This window comes from Phasianus colchicus, chromosome 8 (assembly GCF_987193195.1).
Source record: "Phasianus colchicus chromosome 8, bPhaCol1.hap1.1, whole genome shotgun sequence".
Lineage (NCBI taxonomy): Eukaryota > Metazoa > Chordata > Aves > Galliformes > Phasianidae > Phasianus > Phasianus colchicus.
In genome coordinates, this window is record NC_143443.1 from 10,363,059 (window position 1) to 10,381,151 (window position 18,093).

At 38.5% G+C, this 18,093-nt stretch overlaps 2 long non-coding RNA genes across 3 annotated transcripts in view; one reads left to right on the plus strand and one right to left on the minus strand.

The window, feature by feature from the left end:
* Positions 1 to 18,093, plus strand: part of LOC116234991 (uncharacterized) — a 419,872-nt gene that overhangs the window by 335,274 nt on the left and 66,505 nt on the right. The window contains exons 13-14 of the long non-coding RNA XR_016468730.1: positions 7,587 to 7,715; positions 9,045 to 9,198. This is a non-coding gene — a long non-coding RNA (uncharacterized LOC116234991). The remainder of the gene's footprint in view (positions 1 to 7,586; positions 7,716 to 9,044; positions 9,199 to 18,093) is intronic.
* LOC149917018 (uncharacterized) lies at positions 4,435 to 9,140 on the minus strand. 2 transcript variants are annotated; one of them, XR_016468732.1, is made up of 3 exons: positions 9,054 to 9,140; positions 7,574 to 7,749; positions 4,435 to 4,929 (listed from the first exon to the last, which is right to left on the minus strand). It is a non-coding gene; the product is annotated as an uncharacterized LOC149917018 (long non-coding RNA). The 2 variants fall into 2 exon arrangements; XR_016468731.1 differs by having other exon boundaries at positions 9,033 to 9,120.

Here is an 18,093-nt window from a genome sequence, read left to right on the forward strand (position 1 = left end):
TTGTTTTTGAGTTTTTCTCATCTTGAAAATTTAAATTCTATTCATCATAAAATTTGTTTACGTTCTAAATGGTAGTGCAGTCTGTTTAGGTGTATCTTCTAATTGGTCTCATATAATCAGAAGTGAGGGAAGACTCTTTTAGTACTCATTTTTACATACTGGAGAAAGTATCCCAAGAATTCAGGAAGCTGTTGTTGCTCAGTTTTACTGAGGGTAGCATACTGGTGAATAGTTGCTCTAAGCACATTAATGTATGGCTTGGTTGCTTACTTGGTATTACAAAGATATTTTTTGTTCTGCATAGGATACCTGGAAATTATATCCTATTCTGTCTTACTGTTAACCATGCAAACATCTAACCTTTTTGAACAGCAGAGATGGTTTCTCTAAAGAGAGAGGGAGAAAAGTACTTGACGTGTATCAACATTCCAAATTAATTCTCAGCAGCTATTTTAGAATATTTTAATAATATCTAAGTTTATTTTGATATAAAATCTCAAGATACTTGGATATTAAAAAAATAATAAAAATTACCTCAGTGGTTCTGTAGTAGTAACAATGAAAGCAAGAAATTGCAATTGAAATAATATTCACTCATTGATTTTTCTTACAGGTATGAAATGATATTTTTCTATTTATGTGCTTGAGTTTGTTCTAAAGAGCACTACAAATAAGTGTTCAGAGGCCGAGAGTTGAATATACATAAAATGATTTTTTTAAGTGTTCCAAAGTGACCTCCTTCTGTGCTTGAGTTATTTTCTGCTCTCAAAGAATTTTCATTGGTTTTGTACATCTGGTTAGAAAGGAAATAAAGTTATGTGTGAAGAAAATAGCATCATGGAAAAAAAATGTAGAATGACTTGGGCTGCACTAGAGCAAGAGGGACAGCACTGAGCTCCGTGGGACTTGCCAGAAAAGAAGTGTTGAGTGAGGTTTGTCCTCCCAGTTAAGTGCCATAGCTCACACCTCAAAAACTGGTCTGTGCACTAGAAGATTCACAGCCTAAAAAAAAAATGCCCCTCTCCGTGGTTTTAAAGAGTAAAACAAAGCAAATAGAGAAGAATTAGTGATTGAAATACTTTCTATATAGCTGTGTAAATACTGGTCACATAGTAATAGCACTAGAGTAAGAACATGAGAACGTGCAGGATTCCTCTCAGGTACTTACAGAAGAGAAAGAACTGGGGTCAGCTCCTTGCCACAGGGGCTGCTAACGCATAAGTCCTCCAACCTCTACATATCATCCACAGAATCAGTGGTGAATTCCTCAGGTCTCCAGATGCTGAAACTTTTGAAGATGATTGGGAGCAGATCTATCCAGTGAGCTTTTAGTGCATGTACAAAGCCCTTTAAGAGAGCTATATCTGCCATCCCGATGTCATGCAACCACTCACTTGGAATCATTGTGGAAGAAGCAGTGATTTCCCCATTGGATCAAAAGAAGTTCTGTAGCCCCTACATCCTAGCTAAATCCTTTTAGGGATCTGGTCCATTCTCATTTAGTTTCATTATATGTTTGATGACCAAGGAATATTGAAAGGAAATTGGATATGATGGTGTCATAAAGAGTCTATAAATAACATGACAGTCTGCATCATGATTCCAGGAGCTGTTCTGCAATTACCTGTGCTGCTTATTTGTGTGGAGCAGGAACAGGATGAATAGCTGCTGGGAGAGGAATTCAAGCACAGGCACGATGCAATCACTGGCTAGCTAGCTATCCATACATCAGCACTGTAAATATCTGCAGATGTCAACTCATAACTAAAGACCATCATGTAATAATGCTTCATTCAGTGTGTATTCCTTACTGTATATCATTATCCCAAATTACAGACAGGATGAGAGAGCTTCCAGCGCCTCTCAAGGGAAGCCCTGGACGGCTGAACTTGGCACACGCTTGGGCAATAGATTCAACGCAGCTGGAATTTCACTGCATGTCTAAGTTAGCGGGGTAATTTAGGTCTCCAATTCTTTGACTCCATTAACGTAGGGGTTTAGGGATTTTCTTGTTTTCAGATGGAAAAATTAACATAAATTTCAGTAAAGTTTTTCAGTCTTTTTCTTCCTTTATTCTTCAGAGATTTATACTCAAGAATTAGAAGTCATTAAAAATCCAGATTTTGCTTATGATTATATCATTCAATATTTGTTCACAAAATATTTTTCCATCCCAATAACGAGATGCTCTAGACAATAAGATAGAATGGCCCTTGTTTCCAGCTGTACAACTGCTAGAAGCTGTATGTAAGATCTCTTAAAGTCGCCAGTGTAAACTTGTCAGTCATGTCAAAACTGCAGTGATGAATTTTGCAGTGTAGTACCTTTCTGTGTGTGTGGCTTTCCAATGCAGTCTGTGGCACTGCAGACAGTTTGTGCTTCCTCACAGCCGGCCTCCTAAGGTGATGTAGTCCCACATGGAAATACTACTTACCCATTTTTCCCTGCCTTGAGAAAAAAAATGGAAAGTAAAGTGATAGTGCTGCTGCTTCTTAACTCCAAACCATTCTTTTTCCTCTCATTTTCAATACTTTTTCTTCACGGAGATCCTAAGCTGTCTTATGTAGCTTAATTTGACAAAATTCACATCGGGATCAAACAGATCACAAGTCTGTCAGACCCTGCTGCTGCCTGCACATAACCCTTGCTGAAGAGAAGCATTATGCCTTTTTTGGGTCCTAGCACCCTCAATATACGCTATGTTTTCTTCTTCCAGCTCTTATCTTGTTGGGATGCCTTGCAACTGCGAACACACATGAATAATCTATGCTTAACAACATGTTAATGTCTGAGAGTTGTATTATTTATATCTAACAGTGAGCACTATGAATCTTTCTTATGCCTTATTGATGATATGTTGGTGCTACACCTTGTCTCAGGGATCATTTTTCTACAGGTGATGGAAGTCTTTCTCATCCGACACTATTACCGTGCTAAAAAATAACAGTACATAGGATGTTAAAACTTATTTTCTGTGCTTTTGATCAGCTGCTTGCTGCCGGGACAAAACCTCTTGGAAGCAAAGCTGCATCCTGGGCGACCAGCCCCGGCCTGCGGCGCGGCACGCTCTCCTCCAAGCTCGAGCTGTTTGCACGGAGGTTGCCGCGTTGCCGCCCGCCCGCTGCTGCAGCTGCCCGCGGTGCCGCGGTACCCGCGTGCCGGGCGCCTGCAGGCAGCAACGGCCGCAGCTCAGAGCTGTCCTGCCGCGAGGCGCGGCCCTTCCCGCCCGGCACCGCCGCCTCCAGCTCGAGCCCCCCCCCTCATGGCTGAAGGAAAGCTGCTTCCTTGCTTTCATCTTTTCTTCCACTCTTTTGGAAAGGATCGGAGAGAAAACACCGCCGGTGTTGCAGGCGGTGGCACGCTGGCTGGTCGCTTCCGAAGCGGGGCTGATGTTATTCGGCGTCGCTGGGTGCACAGAGCCGCTTTTGTAAGTGTGGGGAGGGTGAGGAGGTGTGCGAAGTAGGAACGGGTGCCGCTCCCATTTCCTCCGCACTGAGAGTGCTTTTCTAGTGGAATGGGATTGCGTCGGGGCATTGAAAAATACTTTCAAACTTTTGCGCAGACGTTAAGATAAGAAATAATGCTCTTAAAAGTCTTCCAAAGTTGTTTTTGTTGACTCTTACATCTCTTTCTGGCAGTTTTGAATTTGTTTCTCACCCGTAGGTGTGATGACGTAGCAGGGCTGCAGGTGCGTATTTCCCCGAACACGACAGCCCTTTCACAAACTCCTTTTAATGTAAATGTTCCAGAATCACAGTCATAGAATGGTTTGGGTTGGAAGGGACCTTTAAGATCGTGTAGTTCCACCCCCTGCTGCAGGCAGGGACTCCTCCCCTAGACCAGGTTGCTCACAGCTATGTTAAATGAGAAGATTCTGTGCAATATAACTTTAAAGTAAACAAAGGAAACTGTTGGAATTGGGTTGTGTCACATGGTGTGTGACAAGAAGATGTGTTTTGAGGTTTAATTTGAATGATAGCTTTCCTTTTGCCGTGTACTGCTTAAGCTTTACATGCATTCCTCTTGTTGTCCCCCACCTCAAAAGCTGGCTCTGTACCAGCTGAGTATTGAAAAGCTTCTGTGAAAGCTTTCCTGTTTCAGGGGATGTAAGCTGTTACTTTAAAACAAATAGGATTGGATTGTTTATATTGGGTCTTACATTATGCAATCATTGTATTACAGTGCTTTGAATTGTAAATGTGTGGAGAAAGGCTGTTTCTGGGAAATATGATTTTGCAGCTGTTAGGCAGAAGTGCTTTTGTGTGGTTTTTTTGGGAGACTTTTTTTTTTTTTTTGAAGTAGGGAAAATAAGGGCTGCATAATCTGGTCATGTTTGTACATCTGGTTATCTCAGTGTGCTCCTCTGCTCTCAGACCAGGTGTGTGGTTCTTGCTTTTAATCACCTAAGGTAATATTCCCTTCATTGCTGTTATCCTACCAGTCTGGTAATTTCTTTCCACAGCTGCTCATTATCAGAAGCTAAAGGTATATATGAGGAGAAGAAGGATTGAAATGCAAGAGATTTCTCAAAATGCATTTTTCTATAGTTTTAGGCATAATTGCAATTGTAAGTGATTGCGATAGTACAGGTCATAGGTCCCTAGCATTAAGTCTGTTTTTATGGTGCTAAAATTATGTTCTCAGACAGAAAAACACCTCGACATTGTGAGATAAAAGAGTTTATTGCGACAATAGCTATGGTGTTAGCAGTGTTTTAGTGCTTCAGCTGTCCCATTCAAAGGTTATTTAATGGGACTGCTATTGGTATAATTAGAAGTGATGCTGATTAATCTGATTTTCTTCTCTGTTATGTGTTCTGTATTATTTTTCTTGCAGTATGAGAATTATTCTCTTATTCTTTCTTTTCCTGTGTAGGAGTTCATCATTGTCTCAAAACTGTTCAAATGCCTTTGAAGCAGCAGGTTGGAGCTGAGGGGGGAAAAAAAAAAATCATACATTGAGTTTCTAATTAACCACAGGATGTCTGTACCACAAAGATCTTTTTTTGTTTTTTTTGGGGGGAAGTGTTCTGCTACCAATTATTTTGGTTTCCTTTACGTAAGAGCTACTCAGTAAGCACAGTGATTGGCTCTTTGTTGTACAATATTAGATTCTATTTCAAAAAGTGTAATACAGCTGCTGTATCTGCTGAATCCAGGACTTCAATAAAGATGATTTATATTGTTTTTAGCTAGTACAATAAAATAATACGTCGCATACTCATTTCTTCATGCACTCTAAAAATGTGTCTTTTCTTTAGTGTATTATTTTACACTAGTAAGTTAATAGGAATAATTCCTAAGATTTTTTTGAAAACTATTTTAAAACGAAACAAGTATTTATTTATAAGAACAGATTTCACTATTTCAACTATCATTAATATTACTCTATCCTCAACAAGTAAGCTTTTACTATCACTCAGTAATAGATGAATTATTCTATAGCTTAATTTTAAATTTGCTGTTGATGCTTTTTGAACATTTTGATACAGTTCTTCTGATACTGAGTTGAATAACTTCATATCCTACCTGGGAGGAAATGAGTGAAAGTACAATTAAGCAGTAGTTACAAATTAATTGGCTTATGTAACAGCTGCCCTGTTGATGATGATGTTTTACAGCTTCTACCTTCTTTATGAATTTACAGTCACTGCAGCTAGTATGAAGTGTTTTGTGTGAAGTCGTCCAGGACATAAGTTACTCAGTATCCTCCATGTGTATTTGAGCATATGTGGGCACCTCTGATAGCTTTTTTCTTTCTTTCTTTCTTTTTTTTTTTTTTAGTAGATTGTTTTCCATCATTGGAAAACCCTTGACAAGAAATCTGGCGTTTTACAGGGACATTGTTTGAAAAAGTGTAGGGTTTTAACCAGCCTGGATTACTAATTGTAGTCTTCAAGGGACACGATATAATTGAATATTTTTCTTTGAATGGCTTCTTTGTGCTAGTCTGTGGTACTGTGATTCTTCTGGCTACTGTTATTAATTCCTTGTACTTTGTTAGAGTGAAGAAAGTAGTAGCGCAACATCTTTCATCTCAAAGTTTTTTTATGTGTTGTTCCATACTGAATATCACTCACAAATAAGATGCTTTCACTTCTTATGGATGCAGAAAAGCATCATATCTCTCATGGTGTAGTTTGAAAGGTTCCTCTGAGACAAAGATAGAAATAGGGTTTTAATAACCACGTTTTTTTTGTTTTGGTTTTATGTAACATCACTTTGTTATCCTCAACTTTTTTTTTTTTTTTAAGTGCTTCTAAAAGCACCAAAATAAACATATAATTAACATATAACTGTTTGGGTGTTTTTCTCAGTACAATTATCTGTACTCCAATCCAGAGATTTCATCAGAAGGATTTCTGACAGTGTCTTTAAAGAACGTTTTGGTATTTTCTGTTTCAGGTCATTTCAGTTAATTATTTGTAATGTTTTGGTTTTAGGTTCTGATGAGTACCTATTATTGTGTGCAAATGGTGATCTTGGTTTATTCAATTGTTCTGAATAAGAAGAAATTTTAATTATTTTATGTAATGATTATGACATAGGTTAGAAACATCCAGATTTCAGCAGATGATTCTCTATGTCAGAAGTTCAGAGGAACTAGCATTTTTTTTTCTTTCTGAGAACTGTGGTTTGCAGTATGATGTTTTCTTTATAAATAAATAATTGCCTATTAAATTCTCATTCTTTCTTTCTAGAAGTGTTATCCTGCAGTTTTACAAATATGTACTGCTTTAATATTTAAAAATAAGATTTTCAGCTCACGTGCTGTTATTTCCAGCACAACTGAGCAGGAATACATATGAGGCTTTATGTCTGCATCCTTAGACTGGCTACAGTGTGGTCTCAAGTGTGTTTTGAATTGGCCTCAACAGATTAGTTAATAGGGAGAAGTTCTCTTGAGCTGGAGGGGAAAAAAAAGCAGAGGTTTGTGGTATCTTCTTAACTCTTGTCCCCCTGTATTAAGAATTGCCCCTTATATAAATTGGAGGCAGACATGACTCGAGATGTCCTGTAGACCATCTATCTGTCCTTTGAGAGTCATACTTGGATTAAAATGTCAGTATTACTGTACAGTACTGTGTAAATCGTCACTCGTAATACCTTCTGCAGAGCTATTTACACTAGTAAGTTAATAGAATAATTAGACTGCTAGAGTAGTTCTGGTAATATGGGTGCATCTGCAAGTGTTCAGTTCTAACGTTCACTTCTAAACATTGCTGGAAAAGACAAAGGAACTGTGTATGGGAACTGCTGAATCATGGCCTGAACCTCTGATTGATCACCTGAGTCAGCCACGGCACAGGTGAAGGCAATTCACCTGTGCTGCCGGAAGGGGTGGAGCCTGGCTCCATCTCTCCTAGACCCATTTAAGAGCTGACTACCAATGGAGAAAGATCTCTTCTGGAGACCCCTCCTTTGGAGTTTTTTAGCAAGCCCAGGACATGGGTAAGCATTCTATCTATTCTCTTTTGTATGATAACTGGCTTAGCCAAACTCTCTAGTATGTTCTGTAATTATAACATCTATATATTCATTGATTATACAAACTGAAAACATTATTACTCAACGTTTTCCTTCCAGAGCACCCTTGAGAATGATACTGTCTTTGATAGTCTTCACTGCTAACTTTGTGAGCCCTGGCAAAAACAATCCCAGCTGCCCCAGCAGCTCTAGAAGAGGCTGGCAGAAGGACATGCTGTCTGAAAGCAGGTGTGTAATCTGGATTAGGTTTGTTCAATTGTTCCTGTAAAAATCATTTATTTCTAGTGATGAGTCCTGGCTGGATGAATATTATGGAGTTCTGAGGCTTTTAGAAAACATAAAACTGGATATGGCATTTCAATGACTGTTTATAAAAGCAACCATCCATAATGAAGTACATACATATATCAGAACAATTTTAAGAAGGCATTCATCATAATTATGAATAGAAAGATCTCAGCAAAACCACTGCAGTGCATGATTTGCATTCTTACAGTTCTGCATCCTTAATGAAATTTTCCTTGGCCAAACACTGGAAGAATGCAAATTCATCTTGTGATTTTTAAGGAAACAGAGTGCAACTTCTGCCTGAAGCTGTAGCAAATACCTTTTAGCATCCCTAGGCCGTTTTCTTAAAAGAGATTCTCATAGTAACGCTGTGGTTAAGTGCTACAACTTTGCTGAAATACATAATGTTGAGCTGAGTTGTTTGTAGGAATTAATCTGTTTTAATTTTTTTCCCGGGTAAGTTTGAGCATGCTTGCACGTTACACAGTTGGTTTTGTTGTTGGCTGTGTTTTTGTTTTTGTAGTCATTACTAGAAATCTGTTGTAGGTTTATCAGGGGAACTCTATATGCACTCATTCTTGCAGGGAAAATTTAGGACACCTAGATGCATCTAAAGAAATGGTTTTTTAAGTGTGATGTACACAAGGATTTGAGAGTGAAAATTCAGTCTAATTCCTGACTACTGTAGGAACGAGACCAAAATATCTTCTCATTTTGCACTAATTAAAAAAAAAAAAAAAAAAAAAAAAACTGCAGAATACCTTAGCAGAATTTGACTAGGTGTTTCACAGACCCTCTGTGGACTTTGCATAAAATCTACCAATAGTTCTTGCAGGATGAAAGTGATAAAGTGTATGCTTTATAATCAGCAGCAGCTGAAGAGGCTAATGTGGGACCTAATTATTTCCTCCAGCTGTGACTAAGCAGCCAGTTAGAAACAGCTGCTGTGAGAAACAGTGTGGGCAGCAGTTGTGTGGTACAGGTGAGGGAAGCTTCAAAAAGACAAAAATAGCCATTCAGTAGTGGCAGGAACAGCGTGGGCAAACAGCAAAGGCAGGAAGAAGTGCTCCTCAATTACTGAACGTGAATGGGGGTCTGTAATTAAAGATTCATTTCTCTGCTGTCACAGGGGATGAGACGAGGTTGCTGCAGAGCTAATGGGCCAAGGATTCCTGTGGCTGGGGATTGCAGAGATGTGCTGTGCATGTGGTCCCTCTGCTGTTTGGACTGTGATTTTAGTCACTGCATTTTTTTTACCCTGTCTTTCAGGCCTACCACCTCTGGATAGGAATCCAGCTGGCCAAGTGACATCTATGCTAACTGTAGTGGTTTTTGCCACAAGGATTCAGTTGTGCTTGAAGCCATCACCCTTTCTGGATGATGTGAAGACTCTGCAGAGCATACTGAGGAGAACGTCATAAAGGTATGTGATTCTGAGAATGTCTGTCAGTTAGTGAAACTCGGGCAAATGTATGTATTTGGAAAGCTGTAGAGGGGGAGGCTGCATAGGCAGTTAACCTGATGAGCTACGCAGATCTCTGCATCTCCTACAAGAGTTGGGGAGAAGGCGCTAGTGGCGTTGCAGACTGCATATTAACCAGAGCAAATAGGAAGCCTATGGCGCATATTTGCTGTAGTCTCTATTTCCCTATGAACTTTACAATTTTGTAAAGCTTTGTTCTGCATGGTCTTTATACCCTTAGAAGTCCCCCTTTTTTGAAAAACAAAAAGATCTTGCATATGTTCTAATCATATCTTATTGGTTGCTGAGGCTACAGCTCTGGTGTCATAGCGAAAATGACAGGAAGATTTTCACAGCATTAATTAGTGATATGTCTATTAAAGACTGGGACAAAAAAAAAAAGGCTTTTCATTTTAACCTGTCCTCCAAAACCTGCTGAAGACTGCAAATACTGAGTATGCTTCCTGAAAGGGTAGATAGGTTGGATGTATCCTGTGGCTTGGCAGCAGTGTTAGCATTTCCTATGGCTTCAGTAAAGGGTATGAGAGAGGTGGTATCTAGGCTCTCCCATAGAAAAGATGTGGCTTAAAGTGTATGACTACACTAAAAGATTTGTTTTACCTATATAATCTGAACAAGGTTCTGTCACTTGCTTTATGACCATATTAAATGTTATTAAATGGCTTAGTTTAATGTTACACATAGTGTCTTTGTAATGTGTGTTTGAATTTCACGTCATGTCCATGCTACAAAGTATACAAAATCACCTACTCATTTTTTTATGTGAATAATAGATGACAAATGCTTTTTAGAAGAATGAAACGTATGTATCATGTAAAGGAGATTCTCCTTCTGGGCATGAGGTTGTTAAACAGCCACTTCTGCATTAACTTTCCACGTTCAGTTGTTCATGCGCTGCATTATACCGCCTCATGTTTCTTTCCCCTATGTATCAGCAAGAGTGAGGAGAAATATGTTTGAGGAAAGTACTTTGGACAAAAGGATATTAAAGATCTGATGTATATATGTCACCTTGCTATCACTGATGTGCTCTTTAAAGCTCTGATATGCAACTTAGTGAATGTGGAAAAATTGTTCAGCCTTCGCGGAACTGTATTACTTTCATGAGTAGTCAGCTGGGGCTGACATTCTGACTGTGAAACACATTTATGAACACACATCTAGAAATACCAACTGTATCCCATTGCTTTAATTCTAAGGGCTTGACTGTCAAAACAAGAGAAATCTGAGATCTGAGTAAATGTAAACAATCAGAAAAAAATCACATTGGCAAAGTTTTCCTGTGCTTAATAAACTGCTCTTCCATTGCATTTATTGATTCTACTCTTCTTTTTATGTATTACTAAACCTAGGCTGAAAGATGAGAGGGGAAATAAAAACAGAGTGACAGGGAAATGAACCAAGTTGATTCTCGCTGAAGGGAATGACAGGGCTCTCCGTGACTTCATTGGGTGCCTCTCCCTTTGTGCTTTGCTTAGAATCAGGAGCCTTTGAATCACATTTGATTGCAACCCTTTACTGTGCTTTGGTTCACATTATAAAATAATTTTAGAGACATAGATTGAGTTCCTTTTGTACTAGATAGAACTGGAGAACGCATTCCAGAAGTACACTAATGCACAGAAACTCATTAAATAAGTGTTCAGACCCTGGGATGAAAGGCTAATCTGAAATAAAAAATCTGTATAACAGATGACATGTGGATGTGAAGTTCTGTGCTTTGTTCTTTCATTTTATAAGTCTTTTGTTAGGACGTGATGTTTGCAAATAGAGGTGTGACCAGTGAATCTAGGCTTGGCCTATGTGTTGTTTTGAAAGGCACTGTGCTCATTGGTGCTTTTTTAGCTTCCTGAGAGTGCTGTGATCATTTACAAAAACTGGCAGCAATATAGTTCAGGTTTAATTTGAAGTTGAAGCCGTTAGGAGGAAGGAAATACCTAGAATGAGTTTAAATTACAGTTCATCTTCTTAGCTTAAAAATATTGTTGATTATAACGTAGAGCAGGCGTGTCCAGCCCACAGGTCATTGCAGTCCTGGAGAGCTGTATGTGGCCTCAGGAGGCATCACTTTTAGAGTGACTCATGTACGTTAAGTATATTACATATTTCATACGTGGCCCAAGAAAACTCCTCTGAACTCAGTGCAGTCCAGAGAATCCAAAACATAAGATTCCCATGATTTAGAGGGTTCTTGTGTGGAATTGTTATTACTGAGTACTGTCAGTATGCTTGATTGGTTAAATGTAAACATCTTGGAGAAGATGGCATTTCAGTATATGTGTCTGTGGAGCCAACCAACTTACCACCACCGTGAGTCATAAATGTTCTGCTCAGAGTTAAGCAGATAATATCAGAAGGAATGCAAATTTAACCTATGATTTTAGTTAGTTATTGATGGGATTTCTAAATGAAAAGTTAAATAATTGGGCAAGTATCTTTTGTGACGGGGAATGAGGTAAGGTATGTGGTTTTGTGCATCGAGTAAGTTTTGTGTAGCATTACAGCATGTGATTTTTTTAATTGTGACCATTTTAAAATTTATTATTAGTGATCTGAATTAACTAGAGATAATGTAAAAAATCAAGGGCATAAAAAGACATGTCACATATCATGTGTTTGCTTATTAGATATGACAGTAACTCAGCAGGAGAAATTAATATTGATATGTATATTGAAACAGAAATACACTACGGAAGAGCAGAGGCTGAGTGCTGTTCTTTGCCAGTGTTAATAATGTGAAGGTAAAGCATAAATGCTTGCTGACTACAGCTACTCATACATAAGTATGTTTGACTTTTCATAAACAGGTTCCTCCATGTACCATTTGGTTTCCCTGAAACAAGCAGTGATACCAGTCACATCGCTGTGCTCATGTACTTCTTACTCAAGGTAGTTCAGTAAAGGCAGACTTTGGGATGGAGTTTTCTTCCTAGCTACCATTTTACTACAATGTTTGTGGGATAATTTGAAGCTCATGCTACAGTCAATGCAGACAGTGTGGTGTAGGGACACTCAATATACATATTACGCATTGCACTGTTTCTTAATTTTTCTGGCTTTATTTGTGGTGTAAGTAGACCTGTATTACTGTTTCTGTGCAATTTGGTATTTCTGATAGCATGCCAGTAGTTCTTGTTTACTGGGACTAGGGCCGTGGGCTACTGTACCAAATGTGTACTTTTTGTTTAGCTCTTATTTCAGTGACTTTAGAGCAATACTAAAATGTACATTTCAGTTGCATTTCAGAAGCATTTGCAATCATTTTGATAAGCAGAACATTGTCTCTTATCACTCTACTGCTATCTCACTTCTTGGCCTGTTTCCTCCGGCAAAGTACCTCAAAGTATTTGTACATGCAACATTGAGATTAAACACGAGGAATTACAAATCTGTTTGCAATTGAATTACATCGTTGGTAGCACAGAGATAAGCTCATGTGACTAGAGTGCCACAGTATGTGGATACAGCCTGTGTTGGAAAGGGTGGGTCAGGAAGGTGAGCAGGGAGAGTTGCTCTTGTGGTGAGAGAATGGTGGCTGGAATATATGAAGCTCTCCCTCAGTTGAGAGTTAAAGGGCTAGGATTAGAGAGTGAACCAATGTGAGTGACATCATGATGGGTGTTTGCTATAAAATGCTTGGCTGAGTAAATGTGGAATATGATGTTTTCCTTAGACAGCTGGACAAAGCTGGTGGTCCTTACATGGCACTTCAACCCTCTTGCCATCTTCTGGAAGAGCATGACACAAGAAGTCAGCTGTTTTCTGCTGTGCATTTTTGATAAGCTCCTAACACAAGCAATTAAACAGCTGGCAAGGGGTGGAGCTTTGGTACTGATTCTTACAAATAAGGAAGAGCTGAATGTGAATGTTAGGAGAAATCTTCACTGCAGTAAACATGAAATGGTGGTGGATTTCAGAATTTTCAGAGGAGGAAGCAAGGCAAATAACCCTGGATCTCTAGAGAGCAGAGTCTGACTTATTGAGGAATCTGTTTGAAACAATCCCATGGGAGACTTTCCTGGAAAGAAGAGAGTTCTGGGAAAACTGTTTGTTTTTTTTTTTTAAAAAAAAAAAGACCTCTTCCAAGCTCAATAATAATCCATGCTCACATGTCGGGTATTGGAGAAGAAGTGGAGAAAGGCCTATCTGAATGAACAAGAAGCTTCTGTGAAGGTTTAAATGTGAGCAGAGGAACAGTGTGAGGTTGAAGCCGAGTCATGTCACCCAGGAGAAATACAGAGGCACTGTCTGAACATGCAAGGATGAGGTTAAGAAAGCCAGAGCTGTGGGTGAATCTGATAAAAGACATGAAGGGCAACCAAAAGAGTTTCTATGAGTATGCTAGAAGCAACAGGAAAGATTAAGGAGGATGTGAGCCCCTGCTGAATAGAACAGGGGATCTGATGATATATCACGTGGAAGAGGTTGAGGTTGCCAGTGCCTTCCTGATTGCAGGAAGTGGAAAGATTCACTTCCACCAACCCTTGGAAGATACTGATTGGACATGGCTCAGATCTAGCTGAACCTGCTTTGAGGAATTTGGTCCAGACAGTCTCTAAAGGTCTTTTCCCACATCAGTGATTCTCTGATTTGGCTGTTTATTAGAAGTGTGGCGAATAGTACCAAAAAGTATAGGTGCTTGTCTGATCAAACTTGCAGATTGGCCACAGGCAATCATGGAAGGAGGTAAAAAGAATATTTACAGGAAGAACTGTATACATAGTTGGGTAGAATCTGTTTGGTTTTAATTGTTAAAACCTCAAGGAAAGTTCGATAGTTAACTACTTAAGAACAGTAAGCATGTTATGAATCAGTGCTATGATGCTCATCTTGTCTGGTTACTGACAATAAGAACAAGTGTGTCATCTCCTCTGGGATTCTCCATGAGGGACAATAAATGGGGCACAATGTGTTGGTATGGTTTCCTGTCATTTTTGGTTTCTTTAATTTGTTCTTCTTCTGAAACTTGGATCATATATAAGCAACTCCCACTGCAGAAGTTCCCATAGCAACATCACTGAGGAATTATGAATAAACTGCACAGCATCAGCAGATTCCTACTTTAGATGCAGCTGTGCTGACTACTGCTTTTGCTGGCTTAGTTTATGGTAGCTGGGAAATTAGGACCTTCTGCTAGCTATACCAACAGAAAAAAAATCTTTTTGCATGCGTGATATCTTCAGTAGAAACCTGTTGCTGTAGCTATGCTGCAGTTTGGAATTAAAACTTAATCAGTGCTGAAATTATCTGGGATTTTAGGTACCTTAAAGGGAACAGTATATGGATTTCTTTTGCCTTGTGTTTATATGGTACCTTTAGTGCTGTGGGGAGACCTGGCTTCTGTTTTCTGAAGTAGTACTCCTAACAACATATGTTGGTTACCTGCAAAAATATTTTAGTAATGAATAGAAACAATATTCTTCCTACTCATATATATCAGATGAAGATTCATCACTCAAAAGGTCAGAGCAGTGATCAGAGCCACCACTGCTGAAGCACTAGTTTGCAAGTTTTTATGCAGGTTTTCGTATCCATGGAAATGTCTTTTTTAACTCAATGTAGAAAAGTATTTTCTAGCCCAAAATTACGTGCCAGCATGCTAATTTTCATTTTTGCCTTTCAAGTTTGTCCCTAGGCATTAGAGAGAAGCATAAGATTTCCTCTAATATTCATTCTTGTTGAGTTGTGAGTCATCTTCTCATTCAAAACAAATGAACCACCAAATAAGCAAACAAAGCAGTAGAAACTGTATTCTTTTCCAGTCACTGGCAATCAGAGAGATTCTTTGAATGGCGAAATGAAGTCAGATCTACTTTTATCTGCTTCTTGAACTTTTGAACATTATGGACGCCATGTCTTATCTTTTGTTCTTGGCAAGAAACTGTAAATAAAGTGTAGAGCTGAAAATTTCTACAATGCATGTCGTAATTCTTTTATTCTGGCATCCTCTTTGTAGCAGATTCAAAGAAGCATGCATAGTTTTCTGCTTTTTCTTTAATAGTGTCATTACCTGTCTAATTCAACAAGTTCACAATTTTTTGTAACTTGAACTACTGGAATAATAATGGAATATATACTTTATTAATGATCAAAGGGGTGTAGATCACTGAGCTGGCCCAAAATTAGTCTCACAGTAATAGCAGAAGATTACGAAATGTGTGAAAACTTCTGATTCTTCTAGGAGTGGGAACTGCCTCTTTGCAGTAGTTGACTTATTAATAGTAAATTTAAGACACCTCTGATAGTGCATTTGAATGCAGATATATGTATTACCAGAGGCTATATTTCTGGCTTGTAGTTAAATTAATGTAATATTACTTGAATTCATGATTTGTATGAAATGGCTCTATAAGTTCTGAAAGGTTAGCAGAGTTCATGAAAGTATTGTTTTAAGACAGACACTTTGTGCAGTTACAGAGGGAGAAATATCATACATTGAGTCCCTTTTCTTCTGTTAGTCTTTTTATGAACAGCTCTAATGATCTAACTTGTGCATCAGTATCCTAATAAACTGGAGAAATGAGCACTTTGCAAAACAAGCTCTGATCACTTTTTAACAGTGAAGGGAAATCTTGTTGCTAATAGTGGCATAGTTTACTAGTTGGAGGATCTACATCTGACTTGCATCATCTGTATCTTCTGAAAACTTGTTCTTGGAAGAAGCCTGGGGACTCCACATGACTGGTAATTCTGCTGGCAACCGGAGAGAATCTGTTGCTCAGCTGTGGGTAGCTGGTCTGAATAGAGGGAAAAGAAGACTTAAATTTTTATATTCTGTCATCCAGCATCTCAGTGTGTAATAGAAAATTATGTGAAAGCAGTCAGAATTGAGTATTACAAGGGAACTGTAATAGCGAAATAAAAAATTTGCCTGTGTGTGTTTATAGGTATGTACACAGACACACATGCTCTAGTTATCTCATAGTACTTGCATAGTATAGATGCTCTCTCAGCTTTGATAAAATTACAAAGACTATTTGTTTGTTCTGTGTATTGCCAGAATAGACAGACCTCTTATTCTGCTAGAAGAGTTATTTCAAAGCAAGTAGCATGTGCTCTGACTAGATTATACACTCATAGAATGGTTTGGGTTGGAAGGGACCTTTAAGATCATCTATTTCCAACCCCCCTGCTATAGGCAGGGACACCTCCCTCTAGACCAGGTTGCTCTGGCCTGAATTTGAATGCCTCCAGGAAGGGGGCATCCACAACATCTCCAGGCAATCTGTTCCAGTGTCTTGCCACCCTCACAATGAAGGATTTCATCTTAATATCTAGTCTAAATTCTACCCTCTTCCAGTTTTAAACCCCTCATCCTGTTGCTACATAGTCTTATAAAAAGTCCCTCCCTACCTTTTCTGCAGACCCCCTTCAGGTACAGGAAGGCCATTGTAAGGTTCCCCCAGAAGCCTGCTTTTCTCCAAGATGAAGAACTCCAGCTCTCTCAGCCTGTCCTCATAGAGGGGGAGGTGCTCCAGCCCAGATGCTGAATCACTTCTTTGCTAATGTTTAACATCTTCAGATAAGCCTGGAATTACTGTGATTTCAAGGCAAACACTATTGCTAGTAATGAAAACTACATACCATTTGTTAATGAATGACATGAATATGACTTTCTCCTTCTGTACAGGAGTGTGAGGTATAAATCATTTTGCTTAGTTCTCCTAAAATGAACACAGAAGTTTGCAACATTTTATGGAGGTAGTAAAAATTAAGGAGGCATTGCATGAGGTGCCTATCAATCCGTCAGCTTCTAGCTGTGATATGATTGTATGCCTTTGACAGGAACCTTTCCTTCTGGTTTTGTGCTGGTCAAAGAAAGACAATGATTAGGAACTCCTCAACAGAAGATATGTTTCGTGTTGGAATTAAATTGTAAAAGTATGGACTTTCCAAAAATAAAGCATACAAAATCTTTCTCACTTAGGAGAGAAATTGTTTTTACTTACACTGAGGTTTTCAAATGTTTGAAGCTGGTTACATACAAATTGAGCTCTGTATTCTGCATTTGTTTCCAATATATTTTTATGATTTAATAGAATTTTCTATATAGGTGTGCTCTATAATTTTACTATGCAGTTGAAGCTTATACAACATTTTGTAGTTAAATTATCATATATATAATTTTAGAATAAAAAAAAATCCAGAAGTTTTTATGCAGTTTCTGTAGTAGAGTACCTTACCAAACGTTTTTCTTATATTTGAAGAAGTGTTGATGATTGGGTGTATTGGCTTGTGGTGACCACTACCGTTCATTCTAAAGGAAATTATAGCAACTGGGAGGAAAATGCATGTCAGCTTCCTCCTACAGTGCAGTTGCTACCTTGTGTGTTCATAAAGGTATGTAACACTAAGGCAGACAAATAGCAAGGCACTTAAAAATAGATGATCAATAGCTAAATAATAAAAGAAAAAGAATCATCTACCAGGAAAAGCAGTTAATTTTTCAAAGGACTGTGGGAGTCAGATTTTGCTGAGAGAGGAACAGAAGATGAGATCAGTTAAGAATCTTGCTAGAAACTGTAATAATGGCATTCTACAATTTTATATTTCAAATGTGTTTTAGGTTATGTCCCAAGGACCTCATCCGTTCATTTTTTTTTCTAGCCAAAAAAAAGTTTTTAAATAATGTCACTTCAGCTTCTCAGAGGAGCAGCTCATGCATATATCTACAGGTAATTTGCTTTTACGTCCTGAGATTCTAGCTCTGCATCCCTGATTGTTGCGTACTTCAGATGGGCAAAAATCTGGTTGGATCTGCCTGGCTGTGTTTTGTTTTCCACGGTTTTGTTCTGGTACATCATTTGAAAGAAAGAAGGGTTAATTATGACAGAC